Consider the following 23,769-nt stretch of genomic DNA (forward strand, 5'->3'; position numbering starts at 1 on the left):
CGTTTATAACATTGACAAAAGCTTTTCGAGCCAAAAAAGAAAGGATATTGCGCGAGAAATAAAAAAAAATATGCCGGACCGCCGAGTTTACACTGCTTCCCAATAGATGGCGCCAGTGTGTTCTCTGGTTTAAGAAGTTTTAAGGAACCCAGGTTTAAGAGGTCGCAAGCAGTCGCAAGAGTGTGAACGGGCCTTTAATGAATGAAATTTTGGCGTGCCCTTAAATCTCGCGAATTTTTCAATTCGCGAAATTCGCGAACATTAAAGATTTTACAGTATGTGACCCTTTTAAACTGTCCTGTTTTTTTTAAGCTTTTTTTTTTTTTTGTCTCTATGTTCCCGGTTTGTTTCACGGGGAAGGTCACTGATAAGTTTTAACAAAATTTTAAACCTCTCTCTCTCTCTCTCTTCCCCCCCCCTCCCCACACACACACACACACCATCTGTTCTAGTTATTCGTTCACGTTAGTGTTTGCACACGTACGTTTGTGGGATGGTTGTTTCCTTCTTTGTGTTTTCTGTTTGTGAAGGTACCATTTTTTGTCATTCAATTTCAGCTGTGTTTGAGACTCCTGTTCTTCCTCTCCCTCACCGTCGTCTTTGTCCCTAGCCTCCAGGGCTATAGTTCATCATCCATATTACGCTCATTCTTTTTGTTTTGTTTTTTCCTGGGAATGGCTTTTTTTTTCTTTACATGGGTGTGTGACCTGACGTCCGTTTCACATCAAATCCGACTGCAGCCGACGCTACGATTAGATGGAAGCAATCACGCAGTGCAGAGGCGATAGAAAACGCAAAAAAAGACAACGAGAGCCGCGACAATGCACTTTTGTCGCTGCTTGATTCGCTACAAAGAAGAAAAATGAAAAGAAAAACCTCTAGAATTTTATTTTATTTATTTATTTTTTATTGAAAAAAAGGGGGGGGGCGAGAAGGAAGTTGCGCCATTCATGTTTTTTTTAGGAAAGCTGGAACATTTTGAACCACTGCATCGCAGCAATATTTTACTATATTCGAAGGTGGGTGGCTTGTACCTGCGTCTCCAACTACCTAAATCGGCAATAAAAAATTGACAATGACTTTTTTTTATTTTTTTTAAATCCTATAATGCATGAAATGCAGTATGTAAGAGGTGATAATTTTAATTTGTTGAGAAGACTATATATACAGTCTTGTATTTTTTTATTTATTTATTACATACTGCAGCCCGTCTGATAGGCCCATGCAGGTGTGGGGTACAGAAGACGTTCACACCATCATTACACGTGGCTATCATAATAAGTAGTAATTAACACTTTCATAACTAACGATCAACGGCAAAAAAAAAAAAAGTGTGTACCAGCTATGCTTAAAGCGGTTCAGAGCGCAAGAGCACAATGACAATGCCTAAAAAGGATGATCATCGAGTGCTTTAGTAAGATTAGGCGCTGCGAATACATTGTAAGAGGGGGCGTTCCAATCTGATATGGTGCGTGGAAAATATGAAAACTTGAAACTGTTGGTTCGAGCAAAAATTGGTTGAAGAGAAAACTGATGGTGGTTTGGCTCTGGAAGATAATCAGGTTAAATGTAAACTAGAGTCGGCGTGCAGCTTGTCATAATAAAGACGATACAAGAACTTGCAATCTTCCTCCGCTGTTGCATGCTATTGCTTGCCGCTAAGGAGGATATGGGAAGTCAAGCCTCTTTTACTTTCCATAAATAAAACGAACTGCTCTCCGATGGACCGTCTCAAGTTTCGATGCATCTTTTCTCGTGTTCGGATCCCAGATTATACTAGCATATTATATTTTTGACCTTACCAAGGAGTTGTGAGCTTGGAGTTTAACGGAGGTTGGAGCATTTCTTAACTTGCGTCATAGGAAACCTAATTTTCGAAAAGCTGAGGAACTGATATTTTGGATATGCCTTGACCATCGTAGATTGCTTGTCAGGGTTACTCCAAGACAGGCACGTAGCCAGGGGGGAGGTTGTGCATGGGGCCCGGGCCCCTCCCCGAAATTTTCCATTTTGCTGGGGCCTCCTCTTCCCCCTCCCTCTCATACAGCATTTTGTCATGCCCCCCCCCCCCCCCCCCCCCTCCGAATTTAAATCCTGGCTACGTGCCTCCTCCAAGATATTTGTATTCATTCACTTCGCTTACTGCAAAATTATAATTTTGCAGTAATTTTGCAATAATTAAACCTTTGAAATTCACTTATCAAGTAAGTATATATACTTACTTGATATGTGAATTTCAAAGGTTTAATTTTCCTGGTCATGCGTAAGGGAACAGTCTTCGCGGAATTCGGTTGCATTTCCCACTCATTACACCAATCGTGAGCTAGAGTAAGAGAAGAATTACGCATTGTTTGGTCATCGACAGAGGATATTGTTTTAAACGAACGTGGCGTCGATATTGTTGCGAATCGTTTTCCCGTTGTTGCAGTTCCTTCGGCCTCCTGCCGTTCACCTCGGTTCCTTCTCTTAACGCCTTCCGTTTCCTCCTGCCACACTATCCCCCCTCCTGGCTGACTGTCCGTCCTCGGCAGTCTGTGTCACGTCCTTGTCTCGAATCTCGATCGAGTGTCTGCCTCGACACGTACAGCTTTAGTTGACATACGCTGAGCCGGGAAAGTCTGGGATGCTTCTCGGGGTGCATTGATACCTCGTTGCCGGTAGCCCACTATGGGAGACATTCCACCGTCCTGTTGGTGTTTGGTCAGCATCCGCTGCTGGGATCTGGATATGGCGATGCGAGCACGGCGTCGGGCCTCGTCGAGTCGGCTTGCCTTCACTGGGTCCACGGGGTGGATAAGGTAGACTCTCGTGGAAGAACCGGAGTTCTGCCGTACATCAGCTTAAATGAGGTCGTCGCGGTACTCGCTTGTTGTGACCTGTTTAAAGCAAACGATGCGTATGGTAATACACGTTCCAATTGTCGTGTGAAGCACTTACGTATAATATATCGGCCATGATGCGATTGGCACGCTCGACGATTCCGTTGATTTGGGGTCGGTAGGGAGCTGTTTGGGCGTGGCGTATCCCGTAACCCACCATCTTCCATGGTCAGTGAGTACAATTCGGGGTACGCCGTGGCCCAGTACTATTTGCTCACGCAGAAACTCCACAGCGTGATTCCCTCACGCTGTAGGCACGGCACGCAGCTCGGTCCATTTTCTGAGGTGGTCGACAGTAACGATAATAAAACGTTGCCGTTTTGAGATTTCGGCAATGGCGGGCCTAGGCGATCCGGTCCGATGAGTTCGATAGCAGCTTGCGGTGATTGAGTAGGATGACTCTCGGTGAGAGGCGAAATACTGGGCAGTTTTCTTCTTTGACAGGATTCACAATCAGAGACGACATACTCGGATAGGTCTGTCCGGAATCCGCGCCACCAAAAGCGTTCGGAGAGTTGGGCTACAGTCTTGCCTCGACCAAGATGACCTGCTGTAGGGTCATCATGGCAAAGTTTCAGCACGGTGGTCCTCAGAGAAGCTGGAATCACCGGTAGCCATTGTCGACGACCGGGGTTGCTGCGACATAACATGCCGTTCGCTGTACAATATCTTGCACTTCGTTTTCTTGATTTTGGCTGTCTTGAGTCGAGCTGTTGCTATGGCGACACTTGTGACGAGCCAATGGGGAGGCTCTGTGTTGCACGACGCAACGCAGTCGACACAAATGTGTGAACAAGCCTTTACAGTAAAATGGCCCAACGTGCGAGCTTTGTTGTCAAGTCTCGTTCGCTTTAAAGTCATGGTCAACGCTAAATGATCTGTCACTACAAAGGGCGAAATTTCTGGGCCGACCAGACAAGGGCCAAACATTCCGATTCGGATGAATGATATTTCTCTCGTTGTGTAAGCCGGAGGCTTGCATACGAAATTACTCTTTGTGTAGCGTCTGGAACTTTAAGTCCTTGTCCGCTTGCATCCGTGTGAAGGATTGTCTTTGACAAAGATATGGGTCGAAGTGAGTAAGCACGGGGGCGTTTAGAAAGGCCGTCTTTGAGTCTTGACTCCGCGAGGACTGCTCACCGTCGCCCCGACGCCACGGCACGTTCTTTCTGAGTAAAGTATTCAAGGGGCAGTGGCGTAGTAACTGGGGGGTATAGTTTTACATTGGTATTCACTGGACGCCATATTTGAGGTAACTGCTCACAGCGCATGCTCGGGAGGAGTTTCCCGTCAGCTCTCGGGCAATCCCACAAGAAGGGGAGGAGAAACTCTCTTCTCACCGGGACTTTCCTTTGTATGTCCCAGGCTTCACGTCGCTATTCTCCCTCTAGATTATAGACGATTAACTCACTCAAAACCGCACAAAAGCAGCTTTCCCCTCTCTCTCTTCCCACGTGGTTCGAAAGCAGCAGCGAGCTCAGCTATGGCCGCCAGTGAATACAAACCGAAATGTAGCGGGGAAACTGAATTGGTTCATAGGTCATGTGGCATCAATTTCCCCATACAATTTTGCGGGAAAACTGTATTGGTGTGTGACCTCAATTTTTCCTCCAAAATTAGCGGGAAAATAGAATTTGTCTGCAAGTCCCGTGGCGTCAGGTCACGCGTGGCATCAATTTTGCCGTTCAATTTAGCGGGGAAACTGAATTCGTGTATACGTCACGTGACATCAATTTACCCGCTAAATATAGCGGAAATGCTTAAATAATATAATATGATTAAATAAATAAATAAATAAATAAACGAAATCAATTTTCGTAGCTCCCAGACTGCTCAAGATCTGCATACGACTGGCGCAACTTGGTTCTGGCCCCTCCTGCGGTGGCCGATGCATTTCACAACACCTAGCGCACACACGTATCGCTGCCTGAATACATGGCGTTGGTAATCTGAAACCGATCGAATTACCGCCACAACAATTTCGCTCAGCACGTGATTCCGAGAGCCACAACAGCGCGGTCGATTTCCGTCTGGGCGCGGTTTCGTGTTCTGTCTAGGGCCGCCAGCATGTGACTGACTCGGCGTTTGAGACTACCGAAGCAAAATCACAAAGCGACTAACGCAGTATACATTATAATTTATAGCACCAAACCCTAGCTATAAGTTAATAGCTTATAAGTAGGTTTCCTGTTTTCGGTTTAAACCGGAAAACCGATGTAATGAAATAATAACAATAATAATATCGGTAGTTCCATCTCAAATCGGGCAGGCTAAAAGGGTTTAATTTTTAATTTTGACGAAAAAAAAATGTTTTTGGGGCATTTCTCAAATGCAGAAGGGCGCAAACCGCATGCTCCCCATATTTTTTTTTTTTTTTTCCTCGAGTTACGAAGCGTAGAAGCCGCAGTGACAGAGAGATAGAGAAATAACTTTATTGAGAAAGAAATTAGGTTTTTGCCTGCCGTCTCGGGTCGCGCGTTTGACACCCTCTGATGACGCTAGTGTTTTTCCTACTCTCTTTTTTAACTTTTTCTCCTCATTTAATAAGTACTATAAAGATACCTTGACCTATTTATCAATCTAGTCAAATGTTCACACGTTTCACGCGATTGCGGCTCCAATAGAGGACATACAACCAAAATATTACATTTCTAAATTTTTTTCTTCTAGTCGACTATTATATCCAAAACAACTTAAAAAATAAACATTTTCAAAAAATGGGGTTTTTGAGAAAATCGACTTTAAACGTTCAACATTTGTTATTTTTCACAACGTTTACGTGAAGAGCGGAGCGACTACTTAGGAGATCATAATGATAATATTATATCTATACTGGGCATGCTTAGGGCTTTCTATAGAGCTAAAGAAAGAAAATGTATCATAAGTACAGACAAAGTAATGAACTGTCAAAGTTGACCAAAAATCGACCTGAGTGACGAGTTTGACTTTTTTTTTTTTTTAAGAAAACAATAAAATTTCCAAAACTATTTGAATACGTCAAAGTATCTTTATAGTACCTATTAAATTAAAAAATATATATTAAATTATAGTGCCTATTAAATTTAAAAAAAAAAACTAGTGCCGGGCAAAAACACTAGTTTCTGCCACTGCAACTGCTACGCTTCGTAGCTCGAGAAAAAAAAAAAATCTGGAAAACATGCGGTTTGCGCCCTCCTTCATTTGAGAAATGCCCCCAAAACATTTTTTTTTCGTTAAAATTAAAAATTATAATCTTTTAGCCTGCCCGATTTGAGATGAAACCACCCATATAATAATAATAATAAATAATTTTATTTCCGTTCATTGATGGCGGAGACCAAGAGAAAAAGCTACCCGCAGGCCCTCGGACCCCTAACAGTGGCAGCAATGAAGACAGCTTTGTCAAAGAATATAAATATCGAAAGAGTTTCTAAAAAAAATGGAAGTCGTTTACAATTCCCTTTACAATTGAAAGAACCATCGAGAAAAATCGGTAGATTGCGAGAATGGTGTGGTGTATGAGATACCACTGGAATGCGGGTTTAAGTATGTAGGACAAACATCACGATGCATCAACGACAGATTAAGTGAACACAAAAGAAACGTGAAGAACAATGCACCGAACTCAGAAATCGCAAAACATGTCAACGAATGTAACAACTGCACTGCTATTTGGTCGGAGACAGAAATCATTCACAAGGAGAGGAATGATACAAAAAGGCTAGTAAGGGAGACGGTGCGAATAAAGTCTTTAGGTAATTGCATAAGCCAGGCGTCGCTACAGTTCGGTAAAAATTCCAAGAGTTTTTTAAAAATATAGTTATAGTTATGTATATATATATATGTATATATATATTTTTTTTTTCTTTTTTTTTCTTTTTTTTTTTTTTTTGGGTGGACAGAGGGAAAGCTGTACTGTTCAACTTTGCACCGTTTTACGTTAAGTGCGTGTCATCCTTTCGTCGAGGAGGAAAGGAAAACAATTTAAGTAAAAAAAAAAAAAGTTTTTTTTTTTTTTTTTTTTTTTTTATGTGTTTGTGGATCCTTGTTACTTTGGAAGAGGTAATGGTCCTTTTGTTATATTTTGGGGGAGATTGCTGAATTATCTTTGTGAATCGGCATGAAGGCCGTCCATAGCGCTAGTTTGGAATTACAGGGTTTGGCGTTTGGACTGTTTAGAGGTTGTCCCTTTGTGTTGGTAGTGACTGTCTGGAGGGTTTGGCGGTTGAACTGGTTAGAGTTGCCCCTTTGTGTTGGTGGTGGGCTGTTTGTGGACTATATAAGGAGGAGGACTGAATAAACCTGGTAGCTGAGTTTGAGACGTCGTCCTGTCCCGTTCTGTTTCTTCGACTTTTATGTTTTTCTACCCCAGTCTCAGGTATATTCAACATGGTTACAATTCCCTGTAACGCCGGTTAGAGCGCAGCTCTTGAGGAGGAAGATGGAAGCGTACTGAGGGATAGGTGACTCCTTGAGGTCACGTGACCTCAAGGGGGTCACGTGATTTCAGGGGGTCACGTGACCTGAAGGGTCACATGACCTTAGGGGGTCACGTGATCCCCAGAAGTCACGTGACTTCAGGGGGTCACGTGACCTTAGGGGGTCACGTGACCTCAAGGCGGTCACGTGACTTCTGGGGGTCACGTGACCTCAAGGGGTCACGTGACCTCAAGGGGTCACGTGACCTCGGGGGGGGGGGGGTCACGTGACCTCGCGGTTACGCCGACGCCGACGCCGACGGCGACGGCGACGGCGCTCAAGCCGGAAACGGGCCCCTAAGAGCTGCGCTCTAAAACATGTATCATCGGGCACGTAGCCAGGGGGGGGGGGGGTCCGCCCCCCCCCCCCCTGAAATCTTCCATTTTGCTTCCTCTCCCCCTCCCCCTCATACAGCATTCTGTCATGGGCGGGCCCCCCCCCCCCGACACGAAATCCTGGCTACGTGCCTGTGTATCATAGTGCAATTATGACCGCAAACATGCTACATCAAGCACCTAAAAAAGCAAGTAAACAAAAATTTTGTGTATTTCAAGGACGTTATTCACCTCCTTGAAATACACAAAATACCTCTTTCATGTTGAAAGATGTAAACACCATCTTAGCAAGCAGAACCTTATAGAACAACAAGTACATTGACCTTGGGTTGTATAATGTAGTATTAATCAAATCAATTTTGTTATCAATATGATCGTTCAGAGTTTTGGGAAGCAAGTATTTCAGCATTTGGGTTCCGTAATTAGTTCTACATATATCCACCTCCCAGTTGGTTCACATATTGCGCTAAAAGTGTGCCGATTTTTTTCTTTCGGAATTTAGTTTTTACCGATAATAACGTCAGTATTGTAAAGCTGTACGGCACATCTGATGAGCCCTCGGAAGGGTTGTCATCGTGTGACCTCGTGGCGCCTTCCTAATCGAGTTGCCACAGGCTCGGAGCTATCTATGCTGTGCTGGGGGAGGGTTCAACAATAAACACATGCCTTTTGGGGGACTTGGGCTTGTCTCGTCGATTCAATATTTGTTCTCTTCTTCTTATTATTTTTTTTAGATCGGGTTTTGTGTGCCAAGTTTGCTGTCCTTCGAAGATGGGGGTTTGAATTGTCTTCATTGTCGGAAATGTCCCACAATCCTTCTCGATGTACGAAGTCATTTTTTTTAACCTTCTGTCAGGGGCCAATGCCTAGATTCAAACGGTGGGCTGCAACGGGGGAGGGGGAGGGGGGGGGGGGGGGCGTTGAGGTTACGCTGTTGCAGTGGCGCTGCCGCTGCTGTAAACACGGCTAGGTGGCGCAAACCGCCGCCCGATTTAAAGAGGTCAGTGCCTCATCCATTCATCCATCGCATTAATACGGCGCATGCGCAGACGCGTCATACAGGTGCATATATATATATATATATATATATATATATATATATAAAGGGATACACGTAAGAGATATTGAACGAACTAATGTAAATAAATCAGGGTGCCGAACCGAACCCGAACCCGAATCGAAAACCGGATCAAAACCGTAATTTTTGACCGAACCGGTACAAAACCGAAACCGAACGCTTCCTTCCTATTGAACCCGAACCGGAACGAAACCATAATCTGATGTGGCGGTTACCGGTTCAACAAAAGCGGTTCAGGGCCGATTGTGTCAATAATTGGTCTTTATGGAAAAAGTTTCGAGCGTATTTCTTTCTGATATTGCCAAGACTAATCCAACATACTGTGAGATATTTTACATTTCTTTTTTATTGTATATGTAAAAAAAAAAAATCATTACCAAAAGCAGAGACACAAAGAGACCGCGTGGTCAGCGAGCTCGCTCAGTTCCCGCCTCTACTTAGGCATCTGGAGAGCTTCAACTTTACTTTGTTTCTTGCATTGGACACTGGTGGCGCGGTAGCGGCGGCGGCGATTTCAAAGCACCGCTTGGCTACGGAGTGTCCAAGTGTCGGAGCGAATTCCGCCACTCTAGGCACGGAGGCCTACGGGTCCGCGATGGATCGCAGTTGCAGTCTATGAGCCATTTAGCCAATCGAGCATCGAGAGCGCACCACGTGACCTTCCGCTTGAGTGCAGCGACCCGCTAAAGGAAGGCGGGACCGCGCTGCATCGGCAGTACAGTTTGTAGGGTCGCCTGTGGTTCATTTCAATGAAAAACAATATTTTCTTCAACGCGTTCAAAGTGTTACCTCAAGAAAAAAAAAAACAAAAAAAAACGTGGGTTGTTGGAGACAACGTTACTCGGCGATGATTCGCCGACGCGCCGCGCCTTAGAACCAGACTTGTGCTCGTTATTTGAAAAATGCAATTGATTACAATTAAAATTACCGAGCCTCAAATGTAATGTATTATCGTTAAAAACTACTTTCGCTGAGAAGTAGCAAATTGCTTTACTCGTTACGTTACAAATTACTGAGAACCACAAGCCTGAACGACCAGAACTCTTATCAGCTAGGCAAGGTTGCTCTGGCAGCGCCAGCTACGCAAGTCAGCGTATAGAGCGAACCTTCTTACCTCAGGTCTCAAGTTTGTGCTTTCACTGGTTCGAGCCAACTTGAACGAGCCGATGATAGCCAACATCATGTGAATCCGCGCGAACAGAAAGGCTCCATAAGCTATATATAACTCTATGAAACATTATAGCAGGTAAACGCTCTAGTGCGGTTTGATCAAATATATTCCCTTCTCGCTGTGGGATAAAATAATTCCAAATAAATATAATGATTTCAATACGCCCCCGCTTTTTGAGTATTTGTTTTTATTTATTTACTTGCCTAAACATTTAAGCACCCCGGGAGGTATTTCATAGGAGATGGGTTACAATGAAAACAGGTAACAAACTGGTAGCAGCGCGCAGCAAACACGGATTCAAGCTATTTTTTTATGTCAATATATCGAGGTTTGGCTGACGCATTGGACTCCTCCCCTTCCTATTTCGTAGGCTTCCAGCTGTTCGCGAGCAGTTTTGTCAGACCCCTTCCCAAAACCTCTCAAATTTCGGCACACAAAAGCAAGTGACGCAGTGCAAAAGATGGTGACCTCCTGAGATTGACCGCGGCGACAGTGCGTTCTCACGAGCTCCCGGTCATTGACACGACGGCTGCAGTCTGGCCGTTGTATACACGACCACAGCTCCACGGGATTCGATAAACTACCCCAACTGCGCACTCGACGTACCTGTTTCTGTGTTTTACGGCATATTTGTTTCCTCTCGTTCCCCTGTCAGCCACTCTGGGGCATAGCTGCGACATTTTACTGGGCGCTGACAACAGGTAGTATGTCTAAGAAACAGGTGTGTGCAGAGCAAAACAAACAAAAACATATATAGGGCAAGCAATCCAGCGAGAGACCTTTTTACTGTTTACAAAATTACAGCCCAGCGTGCCATCTTCACAGCCCAGCACATGCGTCTTCGTCGATTCGGAAAGCAAGCAAAGCACGCGCTACGCACGAACAGTAAAGGTGGCACCGGCCACAAGCTTCTTTTTTTTTTTTTTTTGTAAAGGTCTATAGGCCCATCCCGAAATTACACACTCTTCTGGCAGAGCTCGAAATGCTGCACAGCTGCGTGTGCAAAAGACACGATAAAAATGGAAAGTCGATCGCTTATATATTGTTCACTTAAGGACCGTATTATACCAATAATAACCTTGCCACATTAGAGAGTTTTAGTAGACCGTTTTCATCTTCCGCTCCGCTCTGAGGGTGCCAAACTGCGCATGCGCGGCCCGCTTCGCCGGAATGGAAAGCGGAGGTCCAAAAACGCGCTTTAGTAGAGCGTTTTTCTTCAGCGTAAGAGCGTTTTGAGCGCGTTCGAAAAATTTGCTTGCGTAGCCCCACAAGTGGACGTTTATAGTAGTAGTAAGACAAAAAAACCTAAGCGTTAACACCAAGAGAGTAAAAGGGAGCGTGATTGTAGAGGTAGTAAAAACGAAGGCGACAATATTGAGCACAAAAGAGTAGGCACACACCCGAAAATATATTAAGCTATAAAATATAAATATAATCGTTCCACCTTGTGTGCGAGTGAAGCCGAAGGTATAAGCATGAGCATGTTGCTCTAAACGGTACTTGCACTGCACGAGCGCGCGTGCTTATCAAGGACGCTGAAAGGCCGGCACTCGCTCTTGTAGCTTCTGCTCCACTCGAATTAAAACTGAAACAGATTTACTTATTCGAAGTAGAAAAATAAGAGAAAAGGACGAAGTTTGCGCATTGCGAGTACATCCTTTTGCGTAGTACGAGTACAGTGTTGCTCAAGGCTAGCAAGGCATATGCACGATGAATCCCCGCTGTTCTCAAGGAAGGAGACTTCTACTAACGAGATTAAGCTGGCGAGACATCGAATCTATGATTCGTATCCCTCGTGCCATCAAACGCCAAAGCTTCCTTTCCGAACGCGGTTTGCTGGATATTTCCAACGTAGAAAAGAAACCCTTTAGGAAGCTATCCTGCTTAAAGAAGGACCTGGCTGTTCTGCATGCGGGCCTCCGAATACCAGGGGGGCTATGTTGCGCTTTTTGCACTCCCAGGAGACTAGGGAGAGGGAAGTGACGTCAACAACGCAGCAAATGCAGATTGGATGTTGATTTTGTTTTCTTCTGTCAACATCCAATCTGCGTTTGCTATAGTCGTTGACGTCACTTCCCTCTTCCAAGTCTCCTGGGAGTGCAAAAAGCGCAACATAGCCCCCCTGCACCCGACAGATCGGCGCAGGGTGTTGCCAATCTGGCGAGACGATTTGCATGGTTTTTCCTCGACTGGCCTATCCCAACCGTCTGTTCGTACTTGGATGAGCGTTTGGACGGAACTTGTCGGTGTTCTTCAGTTCTGTGAACCTCATCGTGGGTCACATCAACGAGAGGTTCGGCCACCTGCTCGCTGACATGAACAAACATAGGTGGTTGACCCTGGCGAAACTAGAGCTGTGCTCACAGGTGAGACCCTGCATGGTTTGTGTAAATTTCGCGTTTCCATTGTTTCTAGCACAGCTGCTCTGTCTGGTGAAAAGTTACTTTTTTCTATACGCCAAAGGTGTACATGGGCAGTGTCAGGACAAGTCTCGACGAGCGCGTTCGTAATCTGTGAGTATTAGTAGGCCACTTTTATGAGCCCTCTTTGCTCTACTTTACGCTGTGCGAGAAGCATCGTCGCCACCGCGCATGCGTGGCCCGCTCTGAGTTGGAGCGTATAGTTAGCGGAGTGAGCGTGCGCTCCGCTTCACAAGTTGTAGAGCGGACTGCCCTCAGCGTCCTTAGCGTGATCGCTTAGATCTCAAGATGGCTGCACTTACTCAATACGCGTCGATGTTTTTGACCGTGACCTCAGCTTGAAGGAGGTCGAATCAAGAAGGAAAGCGTACGCCCCGCGCGTAAAAAGTAAACCATTCGATTTGAGTTCTATGTAACACAAAACAGCATAATCAAACGAAGTGAACGAGTATCATTTTGCAACCAGCACGGCGTCGGTAAAGTCGTCGCGTTTTGTGGACGTCCTATGGCTATGCAGTCAGATGTATGGGTGCGCGTGCTTGAACGCCGATTATATCTGTGCATGCGCCCTCCTGTCGAAAATGCCACTGAAAGCTGACCACGAGCATAGCGCTCGCAAGCTGCACCAAAGAAACCATTCCCCTCTCAGCTTTATTTATTCACACTGGCTCGCAAGCTGCACCAAAGAAACCATTCCCCTCTCAGCTTTATTTATTCACACTGGCTCGCAACTTTTGAATTGTTTAACTTTTCTAAAGAAATGTTTGCATTGGATTTCCTTGGTAGATTTAGAAAATAATAGAAACTTGAATGCAGCCTTTTTAAAAGTGCAACCCATGGTGCCGCTAGTCTTCGAGGCCGCCTTATTTTGGCCAAGTGTCTAGGGAGCAAGAGTGCTACGTCATTGTTTGTCGCGGATGCGAGTCTAAATGTATTAGACACGTGCACGAATGCTGCGTCAATACTGAATATGAAATGGGTTCTAGTCACAAGTCTCGCACTAAAAGCGATGCCCAAAATATGGTGGCCGAATATGTTACCCGGTGGTGTTTTGAAAAGAGTTACCAATAACGGTCGAAAGAATATTCCACGTCAATTTTTTGTCTGGTGAAAACCAGACAGGCATAAACAATGCAAAATTTAGCAAACACAACCCTGAACTTCTAAGCAATAGTGGTAGATTAGAACAGTTTTCAGAAGTTTCGTTTTAAATTCCGGCGTAGCGGGCCTCGCATGCACAGTTTGACGGCCTCAAACCTTAGCAGAATTAAGGAACAACTATATATATATATATATATATATATATATATATATATATATATATATATTAATTTACGATACCCAGTTTTTACAACCCTACAATGGAAATACGCTTTATTTTAGAGGAGTAACAAGTCCCATATCACATGTTTGGTAGTGTTTAAATACTGCCGTGTTGTAAGAGTGTTTTTCTTTGTCTTTTTTATTAGGCCGTCAAGGACAAGGGAACACCCCTGAACAACTGTTTGGGTTTTGTTGAATGCACAGCATGCCCATATGCCATGCATCAAAAAAATTAGAAGAAGACCACAAGAGGGTGCTCGTCGTGAAGCACCAGGCAGTGATGTGCGCAGACGGCATAATTTGACGGCTGGACGAAACCTACGAAGACCATGGACATTTTTTTGTTTGTTTAATATTAGAATGCATAGAATTATCACAGTAAATCATGTTCAAGCTTTTGTACTGAGCGAAATACCTGTCCAACTGGGCTGAAAGGCATCTAGAAATATTTTAATAAAAAACGTTTACTAACGACTCCCATTTTACTTCTCAGATGTGCGTGTGAATATTGCATCTAACCAAATTACAGTGTTACTGTTGAATTCAGCATTGTAAGAGTAGCCTATGTTGCGTGGCCTTCTATTGCAAGAAAAGACCATAGTACAAGTGAGGCAGAAACTAGGCAGGAGCTTAAGCTGAAAAACGCACTTTCATAAACACACAAAAGAAATAAAAAGAAGTGTAAAGTCAAGCAAAATGGTTTCATGTCACCCCCCAAGGCAGATACATACACTGCGCTCCCCTGTTAATACGAACACACAAAAAAATCGCTTTTACTTGCAGTTTATTGCTTTGACAGCTATTGAAAAAGCTGAAAATTTGTCGCTCAGATTAGTGCCCCAAACGAGTGCTTTATTCCACACCAATAGGCAAATGTCAGCCCCTCGAATTTAAGGTGAAAAACGAAAACAGGATATTGAATGCTCCCGCTAACAGTGTCGCGCAGTGTATATAAACTCCAAGGCACCATATCACAAACCGAAGCATACGAATAAGAAAAGACTCATTTCATTGGGGAAAAAAAGTAGAGATATAAATGGAGCACTCGCTTTCGCTAATTGTCACTGTCTTGCTGCCTAAAGTAACCAAACAAAATATCTGTCCGTTTGCCGACTGCTTTAGTCTTTGGTCTTTAACCTTTAATTTTTGGCTCTGGAGAGCCGCGGTACCGCGGAAAGCAGCAGCCCGTACCACCGAGGCCCGCGGTGCCGCGTCCAGGGAACATGGTAATGTGATGAGTATATACGTGCAAGATGACGACGACATGGGTTGTTGGTATTGGGGAGGGTGGCAGTCCGATTCGCAGGAGTCTAGACTTCGTGGAGGCGGGTTGGGCGGGTTGGGCGGGTGAGCAGCGAGCTATGAAGATCTTGCACGCCGTTCGATCAGTGCATGAAGGAGCACCAGGAACATAATGGCGCTATTGCTCACTGGGGTCCACTGGGGTCAAAGAATCATGCTCCAAGGAGGTAGTCCAGCCGAAGTAGAAGCTGCCGCCTCCGAGGAACCGAGGCCCAGGGCTCAGATTGAGACACCGCCGTCGCCCGGTGTGTCATCCTCTGAACGTCGTCGTCGTCATCTCGCATAGAAAAATCGAGCCCGCTGGCTTAGACAAGGCAGCACCTGTTCCCACCGTTCAGGGGCTGTGAAAGGATTGCGGCCAGCGATTTCTCGAAGCAGCCAGAGGTTCTTGACCACCGTGAAACGTTTTCTGGGGGACGCCTTTTCAAACAAAGTCTGCGCAGCTTCTTAGTGCAGCGAGGTTCATAACGGCCAAGCGCGCTCCCAAGCATGATTTCAAATAGCGAGCACCCACCTTTCCAGAAAAGTGCCATCTACTGAACCTTTACTGAGAGTGGAACGTACTTCTTGAAATGGCGACGATAGCGGAGCTGACGCTACACGCTCAAATCCCAGAGCGGGTCGCGCATGCGCGATGGCGACTCCGCTTTCCATAGAGCGGAGCGGGAAACCGAAAACGGTCTACTAAAACTCTCTATTAGAGAGTTTTAGTAGACCGTTTTCATCTTCCGCTCCGCTCTGAGGGTGCCAAACTGCGCATGCGCGGCCCGCTTCGCCGGAATGGAAAGCGGAGGTCCAAAAACGCGCTTTAGTAGAGCGTTTTTCTTCAGCGTAAGAGCGTTTTGAGCGGGTTCGAAAAATTTGCTTGCGTAGCCCCACAAGTGGACGTTTATAGTAGTAGTAAGACAAAAAAACCTAAGCGTTAACACCAAGAGAGTAAAAGGGAGCGTGATTGTAGAGGTAGTAAAAACGAAGGCGACAATATTGAGCACAAAAGAGTAGGCACACACCCGAAAATATATTAAGCTATAAAATATAAATATAATCGTTCCACCTTGTGTGCGAGTGAAGCCGAAGGTATAAGCATGAGCATGTTGCTCTAAACGGTACTTGCACTGCACGAGCGCGCGTGCTTATCAAGGACGCTGAAAGGCCGGCACTCGCTCTTGTAGCTTCTGCTCCACTCGAATTAAAACTGAAACAGATTTACTTATTCGAAGTAGAAAAATAAGAGAAAAGGACGAAGTTTGCGCATTGCGAGTACATCCTTTTGCGTAGTACGAGTACAGTGTTGCTCAAGGCTAGCAAGGCATATGCACGATGAATCCCCGCTGTTCTCAAGGAAGGAGACTTCTACTAACGAGATTAAGCTGGCGAGACATCGAATCTATGATTCGTATCCCTCGTGCCATCAAACGCCAAAGCTTCCTTTCCGAACGCGGTTTGCTGGATATTTCCAACGTAGAAAAGAAACCCTTTAGGAAGCTATCCTGCGGTGCTATGTTGCGCTTTTTGCACTCCCAGGAGACTTGGAAGAGGGAAGTGACGTCAACGACAGAGCAAATGCAGATTGGATGTTGACAGAAGAAAACGGAATCAACACCCAATCTGCGTTTGCTGTGTCGTTGACGTCACTTCCCTCTGTCTAGTCTCCTGGGAGTGCAAAAAGCGCAACATAGCCCCCCTGGGGTGCTATGTTGCGCTTTTTGACTCCCAGGAGACTTGGAAGAGGGAAGTGACGTCAACCACTAGAGCAAATGCAGATTGGATGTTGACAGAAGAAAACAAAATCAACATCCAATCTGCATTTGCTGCGTTGTTGCCGTCACTTCCCTCTCCCTAGTCTCCTGGGAGTGCAAAAAGCGCAACATAGCCCCCCTGCTTAAAGAAGGACCTGGCTGTTCTGCATGCGGGCCTCCGAATACCAGCACCCGACAGATCGGCGCAGGGTGTTGCCAATCTGGCGAGACGATTTGCATGGTTTTTCCTCGACTGGCCTATCCCAACCGTCTGTTCGTACTTGGATGAGCGTTTGGACGGAACTTGTCGGTGTTCTTCAGTTCTGTGAACCTCATCGTGGGTCACATCAACGAGAGGTTCGGCCACCTGCTCGCTGACATGAACAAACATAGGTGGTTGACCCTGGCGAAACTAGAGCTGTGCTCACAGGTGAGACCCTGCATGGTTTGTGTAAATTTCGCGTTTCCATTGTTTCTAGCACAGCTGCTCTGTCTGGTGAAAAGTTACTTTTTTCTATACGCCAAATGTGTACATGGGCAGTGTCAGGACAAGTCTCGACGAGCGCGTTCGTAATCTGTGAGTATTAGTAGGCCACTTTTATGAGCCCTCTTTGCTCTACTTTACGCTGTGCGAGAAGCATCGTCGCCACCGCGCATGCGTGGCCCGCTCTGAGTTGGAGCGTATAGTTAGCGGAGTGAGCGTGCGCTCCGTTTCACAAGTTGTAGAGCGGACTGCCCTCAGCGTCCTTAGCGTGATCGCTTAGATCTCAAGATGGCTGCACTTACTCAATACGCGTCGATGTTTTTGACCGTGACCTCAGCTTGAAGGAGGTCGAATCAAGAAGGAAAGCGTACGCCCCGCGCGTAAAAAGTAAACCATTCGATTTGAGTTCTATGTAACACAAAACAGCATAATCAAACGAAGTGAACGAGTATTTAGACATGAGGAAGAAACACAGAAAGGGGGGACGGACAACGAAGACTTCCGTCCCCCCTTTCTGTGTTTCTTCCTCATGTCTAATTACAGTTACCAACACGCTCGTTTTGTACTTAGAACGAGTATCATTTTGCAACCAGCACGGCGTCGGTAAAGTCGTCGCGTTTTGTGGACGTCCTATGGCTATGCAGTCAGATGTATGGGTGCGCGTGCTTGAACGCCGATTATATCTGTGCATGCGCCCTCCTGTCGAAAATGCCACTGAAAGCTGACCACGAGCATAGCGCTCGCAAGCTGCACCAAAGAAACCATTCCCCTCTCAGCTTTATTTATTCACACTGGCTCGCAAGCTGCACCAAAGAAACCATTCCCCTCTCAGCTTTATTTATTCACACTGGCTCGCAACTTTTGAATTGTTTAACTTTTCTAAAGAAATGTTTGCATTGGATTTCCTTGGTAGATTTAGAAAATAATAGAAACTTGAATGCAGCCTTTTTAAAAGTGCAACCCATGGTGCCGCTAGTCTTCGAGGCCGCCTTATTTTGGCCAAGTGTCTAGGGAGCAAGAGTGCTACGTCATTGTTTGTCGCGGATGCGAGTCTAAATGTATTAGACACGTGCACGAATGCTGCGTCAATACTGAATATGAAATGGGTTCTAGTCACAAGTCTCGCACTAAAAGCGATGCCCAAAATATGGTGGCCGAATATGTTACCCGGTGGTGTTTTGAAAAGAGTTACCAATAACGGTCGAAAGAATATTCCACGTCAATTTTTTGTCTGGTGAAAACCAGACAGGCATAAACAATGCAAAATTTAGCAAACACAACCCTGAACTTCTAAGCAATAGTGGTAGATTAGAACAGTTTTCAGAAGTTTCGTTTTAAATTCCGGCGTAGCGGGCCTCGCATGCACAGTTTGACGGCCTCAAACCTTAGCAGAATTAAGGAACAACTATATATATATTATATATATATATATATATATATATATATATATATATATATATATATATATATATATATATATATATATATATATATATATATATATTAATTTACGATACCCAGTTTTTACAACCCTACAATGGAAATACGCTTTATTTTAGAGGAGTAACAAGTCCCATATCACATGTTTGGTAGTGTTTAAATACTGCCGTGTTGTAAGAGTGTTTTTCTTTGTCTTTTTTATTAGGCCGTCAAGGACAAGGGAACACCCCTGAACAACTGTTTGGGTTTTGTTGAATGCACAGCATGCCCATATGCCGTCCATCAAAAAAATTAGAAGAAGACCACAAGAGGGTGCTCGTCGTGAAGCACCAGGCAGTGATGTGCGCAGACGGCATAATTTGACGGCTGGACGAAACCTACGAAGACCATGGACATTTTTTTGTTTGTTTAATATTAGAATGCATAGAATTATCACAGTAAATCATGTTCAAGCTTTTGTACTGAGCGAAATACCTGTCCAACTGGGCTGAAAGGCATCTAGAAATATTTTAATAAAAAACGTTTACTAACGACTCCCATTTTACTTCTCAGATGTGCGTGTGAATATTGCATCTAACCAAATTACAGTGTTACTGTTGAATTGAGCATTGTAAGAGTAGCCTATGTTGCGTGGCCTTCTATTGCAAGAAAAGACCATAGTACAAGTGAGGCAGAAACTAGGCAGGAGCTTAAGCTGAAAAACGCACTTTCATAAACACACAAAAGAAATAAAAAGAAGTGTAAAGTCAAGCAAAATGGTTTCATGTCACCCCCCAAGGCAGATACATACACTGCGCTCCCCTGTTAATACGAACACACAAAAAAAATCGCTTTTACTTGCAGTTTATTGCTTTGACAGCTATTGAAAAAGCTGAAAATTTGTCGCTCAGATTAGTGCCCCAAACGAGTGCTTTATTCCACACCAATAGGCAAATGTCAGCCCCTCGAATTTAAGGTGAAAAACGAAAACAGGATATTGAATGCTCCCGCTAACAGTGTCGCGCAGTGTATATAAACTCCAAGGCACCATATCACAAACCGAAGCATACGAATAAGAAAAGACTCATTTCATTGGGGAAAAAAAAGTAGAGATATAAATGGAGCACTCGCTTTCGCTAATTGTCACTGTCTTGCTGCCTAAAGTAACCAAACAAAATATCTGTCCGTTTGCCGACTGCTTTAGTCTTTGGTCTTTAACCTTTAATTTTTGGCTCTGGAGAGCCGCGGTACCGCGGAAAGCAGCAGCCCGTACCACCGAGGCCCGCGGTGCCGCGTCCAGGGAACATGGTAATGTGATGAGTATATACGTGCAAGATGACGACGACATGGGTTGTTGGTATTGGGGAGGGTGGCAGTCCGATTCGCAGGAGTCTAGACTTCGTGGAGGCGGGTTGGGCGGGTTGGGCGGGTTGGGCGGGTGAGCAGCGAGCTATGAAGATCTTGCACGCCGTTCGATCAGTGCATGAAGGAGCACCAGGAACATAATGGCGCTATTGCTCACTGGGGTCCACTGGGGTCAAAGAATCATGCTCCAAGGAGGTAGTCCAGCCGAAGTAGAAGCTGCCGCCTCCGAGGAACCGAGGCCCAGGGCTCAGATTGAGACACCGCCGTCGCCCGGTGTGTCATCCTCTGAACGTCGTCGTCGTCATCTCGCATAGAAAAATCGAGCCCGCTGGCTTAGACAAGGCAGCACCTGTTCCCACCGTTCAGGGGCTGTGAAAGGATTGCGGCCAGCGATTTCTCGAAGCAGCCAGAGGTTCTTGACCACCGTGAAACGTTTTCTGGGGGACGCCTTTTCAAACAAAGTCTGCGCAGCTTCTTAGTGCAGCGAGGTTCATAACGGCCAAGCGCGCTCCCAAGCATGATTTCAAATAGCGAGCACCCACCTTTCCAGAAAAGTGCCATCTACCGAACCTTTACTGAGAGTGGAACGTACTTCTTGAAATGGCGACGATAGCGGAGCTGACGCTACACGCTCAAATCCCAGAGCGGGTCGCGCATGCGCGATGGCGACTCCGCTTTCCATAGAGCGGAGCGGGAAACCGAAAACGGTCTACTAAAACTCTCCCGCTCCGCTCTATGGAAAGCGGAGTCGCCATCGCGCATGCGCGACCCGCTCTGGGATTTGAGCGTGGAGCGTCAGCTCCGCTATCGTCGCCATTTTGAGAAGTACGTTCCACTCTCAGTGAAGGTTCACTAGATGGTGCTTTTCTGGAAAGGTGGGTGCTCGCTATTTGAAATCATGCTTGGGAGCGCGCTTGACCCTTATGAACCTCGCTGCACTAAGAAGCTGCGCAGACTTTGTTTGAAAAGGCGTCCCCCAGAAAACGTTTCACGGTGGTCAAGAACCTCTGGCTGCTTCGAGAAATCGCTGGCCGCAATCCTTTTACGGCCCCTGAACGGTGGGAACAGGTGCTGCCTTGTCTAAGCCAGCGGGCTCGATTTTTCTATGCGAGATGACGACGACGACGTTGAGAGGATGACACACCGGGCGACGGCGGTGTCTCAATCTGAGCCCTGGGCCTCGGTTCCTCGGAGGCGGCAGCTTCTACTTCGGCTGGACTACCTCCTTGGAGCATGATTCATTGACCCCAGTGGACCCCAGTGAGCAAAAGCGCCATTATCTTCCTGGTGCTCCTTCATGCACTGATCGAACGGCGTGCAAGATCTTCATAGCTCGCGGCTCACCCGCCCAACCCGCCTCCACGAAGTCTGGACTTCTACGAATCGGACTGCCACCCTCCCCAATACCAACAACCCACGTCGTCGTCATCTTGCACGTATATACTCATCACATTACCATGTTCCCCAGACGCGGCACCGCGGGCCTCGGTGGTACGGGCTGCTGCTTTCCGCGGTGCCGCAGCTCTCCAGAGCCAAAAATTAAAGGTTAAAGACCAAAGACTAAAGCAGTCGGCAAACGGACAGATATTTTGTTTGGTTACTTCAGGCATTAAGACAGTGAAAATTAGCGAAAGCGAGTGCTCCATTTATATCTCTACTTTTTTTTCCCCAATGAAATGAGTATTTTCTTCTTCGTATGCTTCGGTTTGTGATATGGTGCCTTGGTGTTTATGTACACTGCGCGACACTGTTAGCGGGAGCATTCAATATCCTGTTTTCATTTTTCACCTTAAATTCGAGGGGCTGACATTTGCCTATTGGTGTGGAATAAAGCGCTCGTTTGGGGCACCAATTTGAGCGACAAACTTTCAGCTTTTTCAATAGCTGTCAAAGAAATAAACTGCAAATAAAAGCGATTTTTTTCGTGTTCGTATTAACAGTGGAGCGCAGTGTATGTATCTGCCTTGGGGGGTGACATGAAACCATTTTGCTTCACTATACACTTCTTTTTATTTCTTTTGTGTGTTTATGAAAGTGCCTTTTCAGCTTAAGCTCCTGCCCAGTTTCTGCCTCACTTGTGCTACGGTCTTTTCTTGCAATAGAAGGCCACGCAACATAGTCTACTCTTACAATTCTGAATTCAACAGTAACACTGTAAATTGGTTAGATGCAATATTCACACGCACATCTGAGAAGTAAAATGGGAGTCGTTAGTAAACGTTTTTTATTAAAATATTTCTAGATGCCTTTCAGCCCAGTTGGACAGGTATTTCGCTCAGTACAAAAGCTTGAACATAATTTACTGTGATAATTTTATGCATTCTAATATTAAACAAACAAAAAAAATGCCCATGGTCTTTGTAGGTTTCGTCCAGCCGTCAAATTATGCCGTCTGCGCACATCACTGCCTGGTGCTTCACGACGAGCACCCTCTTGTGGTCTTCTTCTAATTTTTTTGATGGACGGCATATGGGCATGCTGTGCGGTCAACAAAACCCTTGTCCTGGACGTTCCCTTGTCCTTGACGGCCTAATAAAAAAGACAAAGAAAAACACTCTTACAACACGGCAGTATTTAAACACTACCAAAACATGTGATATGGGACTTGTTACTCCTCTAAGATAAAGCGTATTTCCATTGTAGGGTTGTAAAAAACTGGGTATCGTAAATTAATATATATAGTTGTTTCTTAATTCTGCTAAGGTTTGAGGCCGTCAAACTGTGCATGCGAGGCCCGCTACGCCGGAATTCAAAACGAAACTTCTGAAAACTGTTCTAATCTACCACTATTGCTTAGAAGTCCAGGGTTGTGTTTGCTCAATTTTGCATTGTTTATGCCTGTCTGGTTTTCACCAGACAAAAATTGACGTGGAATATTCTTTCGACCGTTATTGGTAACTCTTTTCAAAACACCACCGGGTAACATATTCGGCCGCATATATTTTGGGCATCGCTTTTAGTGCGAGACTTGTGACTAGAACCCATTTCATATTCAGTATTGACGCAGCATTCGTGTCTAATACATTTAGACTCGCATCCGCGACAAACAATGACGTAGCTCTCTTGCCCCCTAGACACTTGGCCAAAATAAAGCGGCCTCGAAGACTAGCGGCACCATGGGTTGCACTTTTAAAAAGGCTGCATCCAAGTTTCTATTATTTTCTAAATCTACCAAGGAAATCCAACGCAAACATTTCTTGAGGAAAGTTAAACAATTCAAAAGTTGCGAGCGAGTGTGAGTAAATAAAGCTGAGAGGAATGGTTTCTTTGGTGCAGCTTGCGAGTGCTATGCTCGTGGTCAGCTTTCAGTGGCATTTTCGACAGGAGGGCGCATGTACAGATATAATCGTCGTTCAAGCACGCGCATCCGTACATCTGACTGCATAGCCATAGGCCGTCCACAAAACGCGACGACTTTACCGACGCCGTGCTGGTTGCAAAGTGATACTCGTTCACTTCGTTTGATTATGCTGTTTTGTGTTACATAGAACTCAAATCAAATGGTTTACTTTTTACGCGCGGGGCGTACGCTTTACTTCTTGATTCGACCTCTTTCAAGCTGAGGTCACGGTCAAAAACATCGACGCGTATTGAGTAAGTGCAGCCATCTTGAGATCTAAGCGATCACGCTAAGGACGCTGAGGGCAGTCCGCTCTACAACTTGTGAAGCGGAGCGCACGCTCACTCCGCTAACTTTACGCTCCAACTCAGAGCGGGCCACGCATGCGCGGTGGGGACGATGCTTCTCGCAGAGCGTAAAGTAGAGCAAAGAGGGCTCATAAAAGTGGCCTACTAA

General features: G+C 45.4%; 1 protein-coding gene across 1 annotated transcript in view; it reads right to left on the reverse strand.

Annotated features, from left to right (window-relative positions):
• The window catches only part of LOC115314983 (cyclin-dependent kinase 1), a 57,356-nt gene that overhangs the window by 28,526 nt on the left and 5,061 nt on the right, over positions 1-23,769 (reverse strand). The window lies entirely within an intron of this gene.

Source organism: Ixodes scapularis, unplaced genomic scaffold (assembly GCF_016920785.2).
Source record: "Ixodes scapularis isolate PalLabHiFi unplaced genomic scaffold, ASM1692078v2 PGA_scaffold10__122_contigs__length_95168666, whole genome shotgun sequence".
In the NCBI taxonomy this organism is placed as follows: domain Eukaryota; kingdom Metazoa; phylum Arthropoda; class Arachnida; order Ixodida; family Ixodidae; genus Ixodes; species Ixodes scapularis.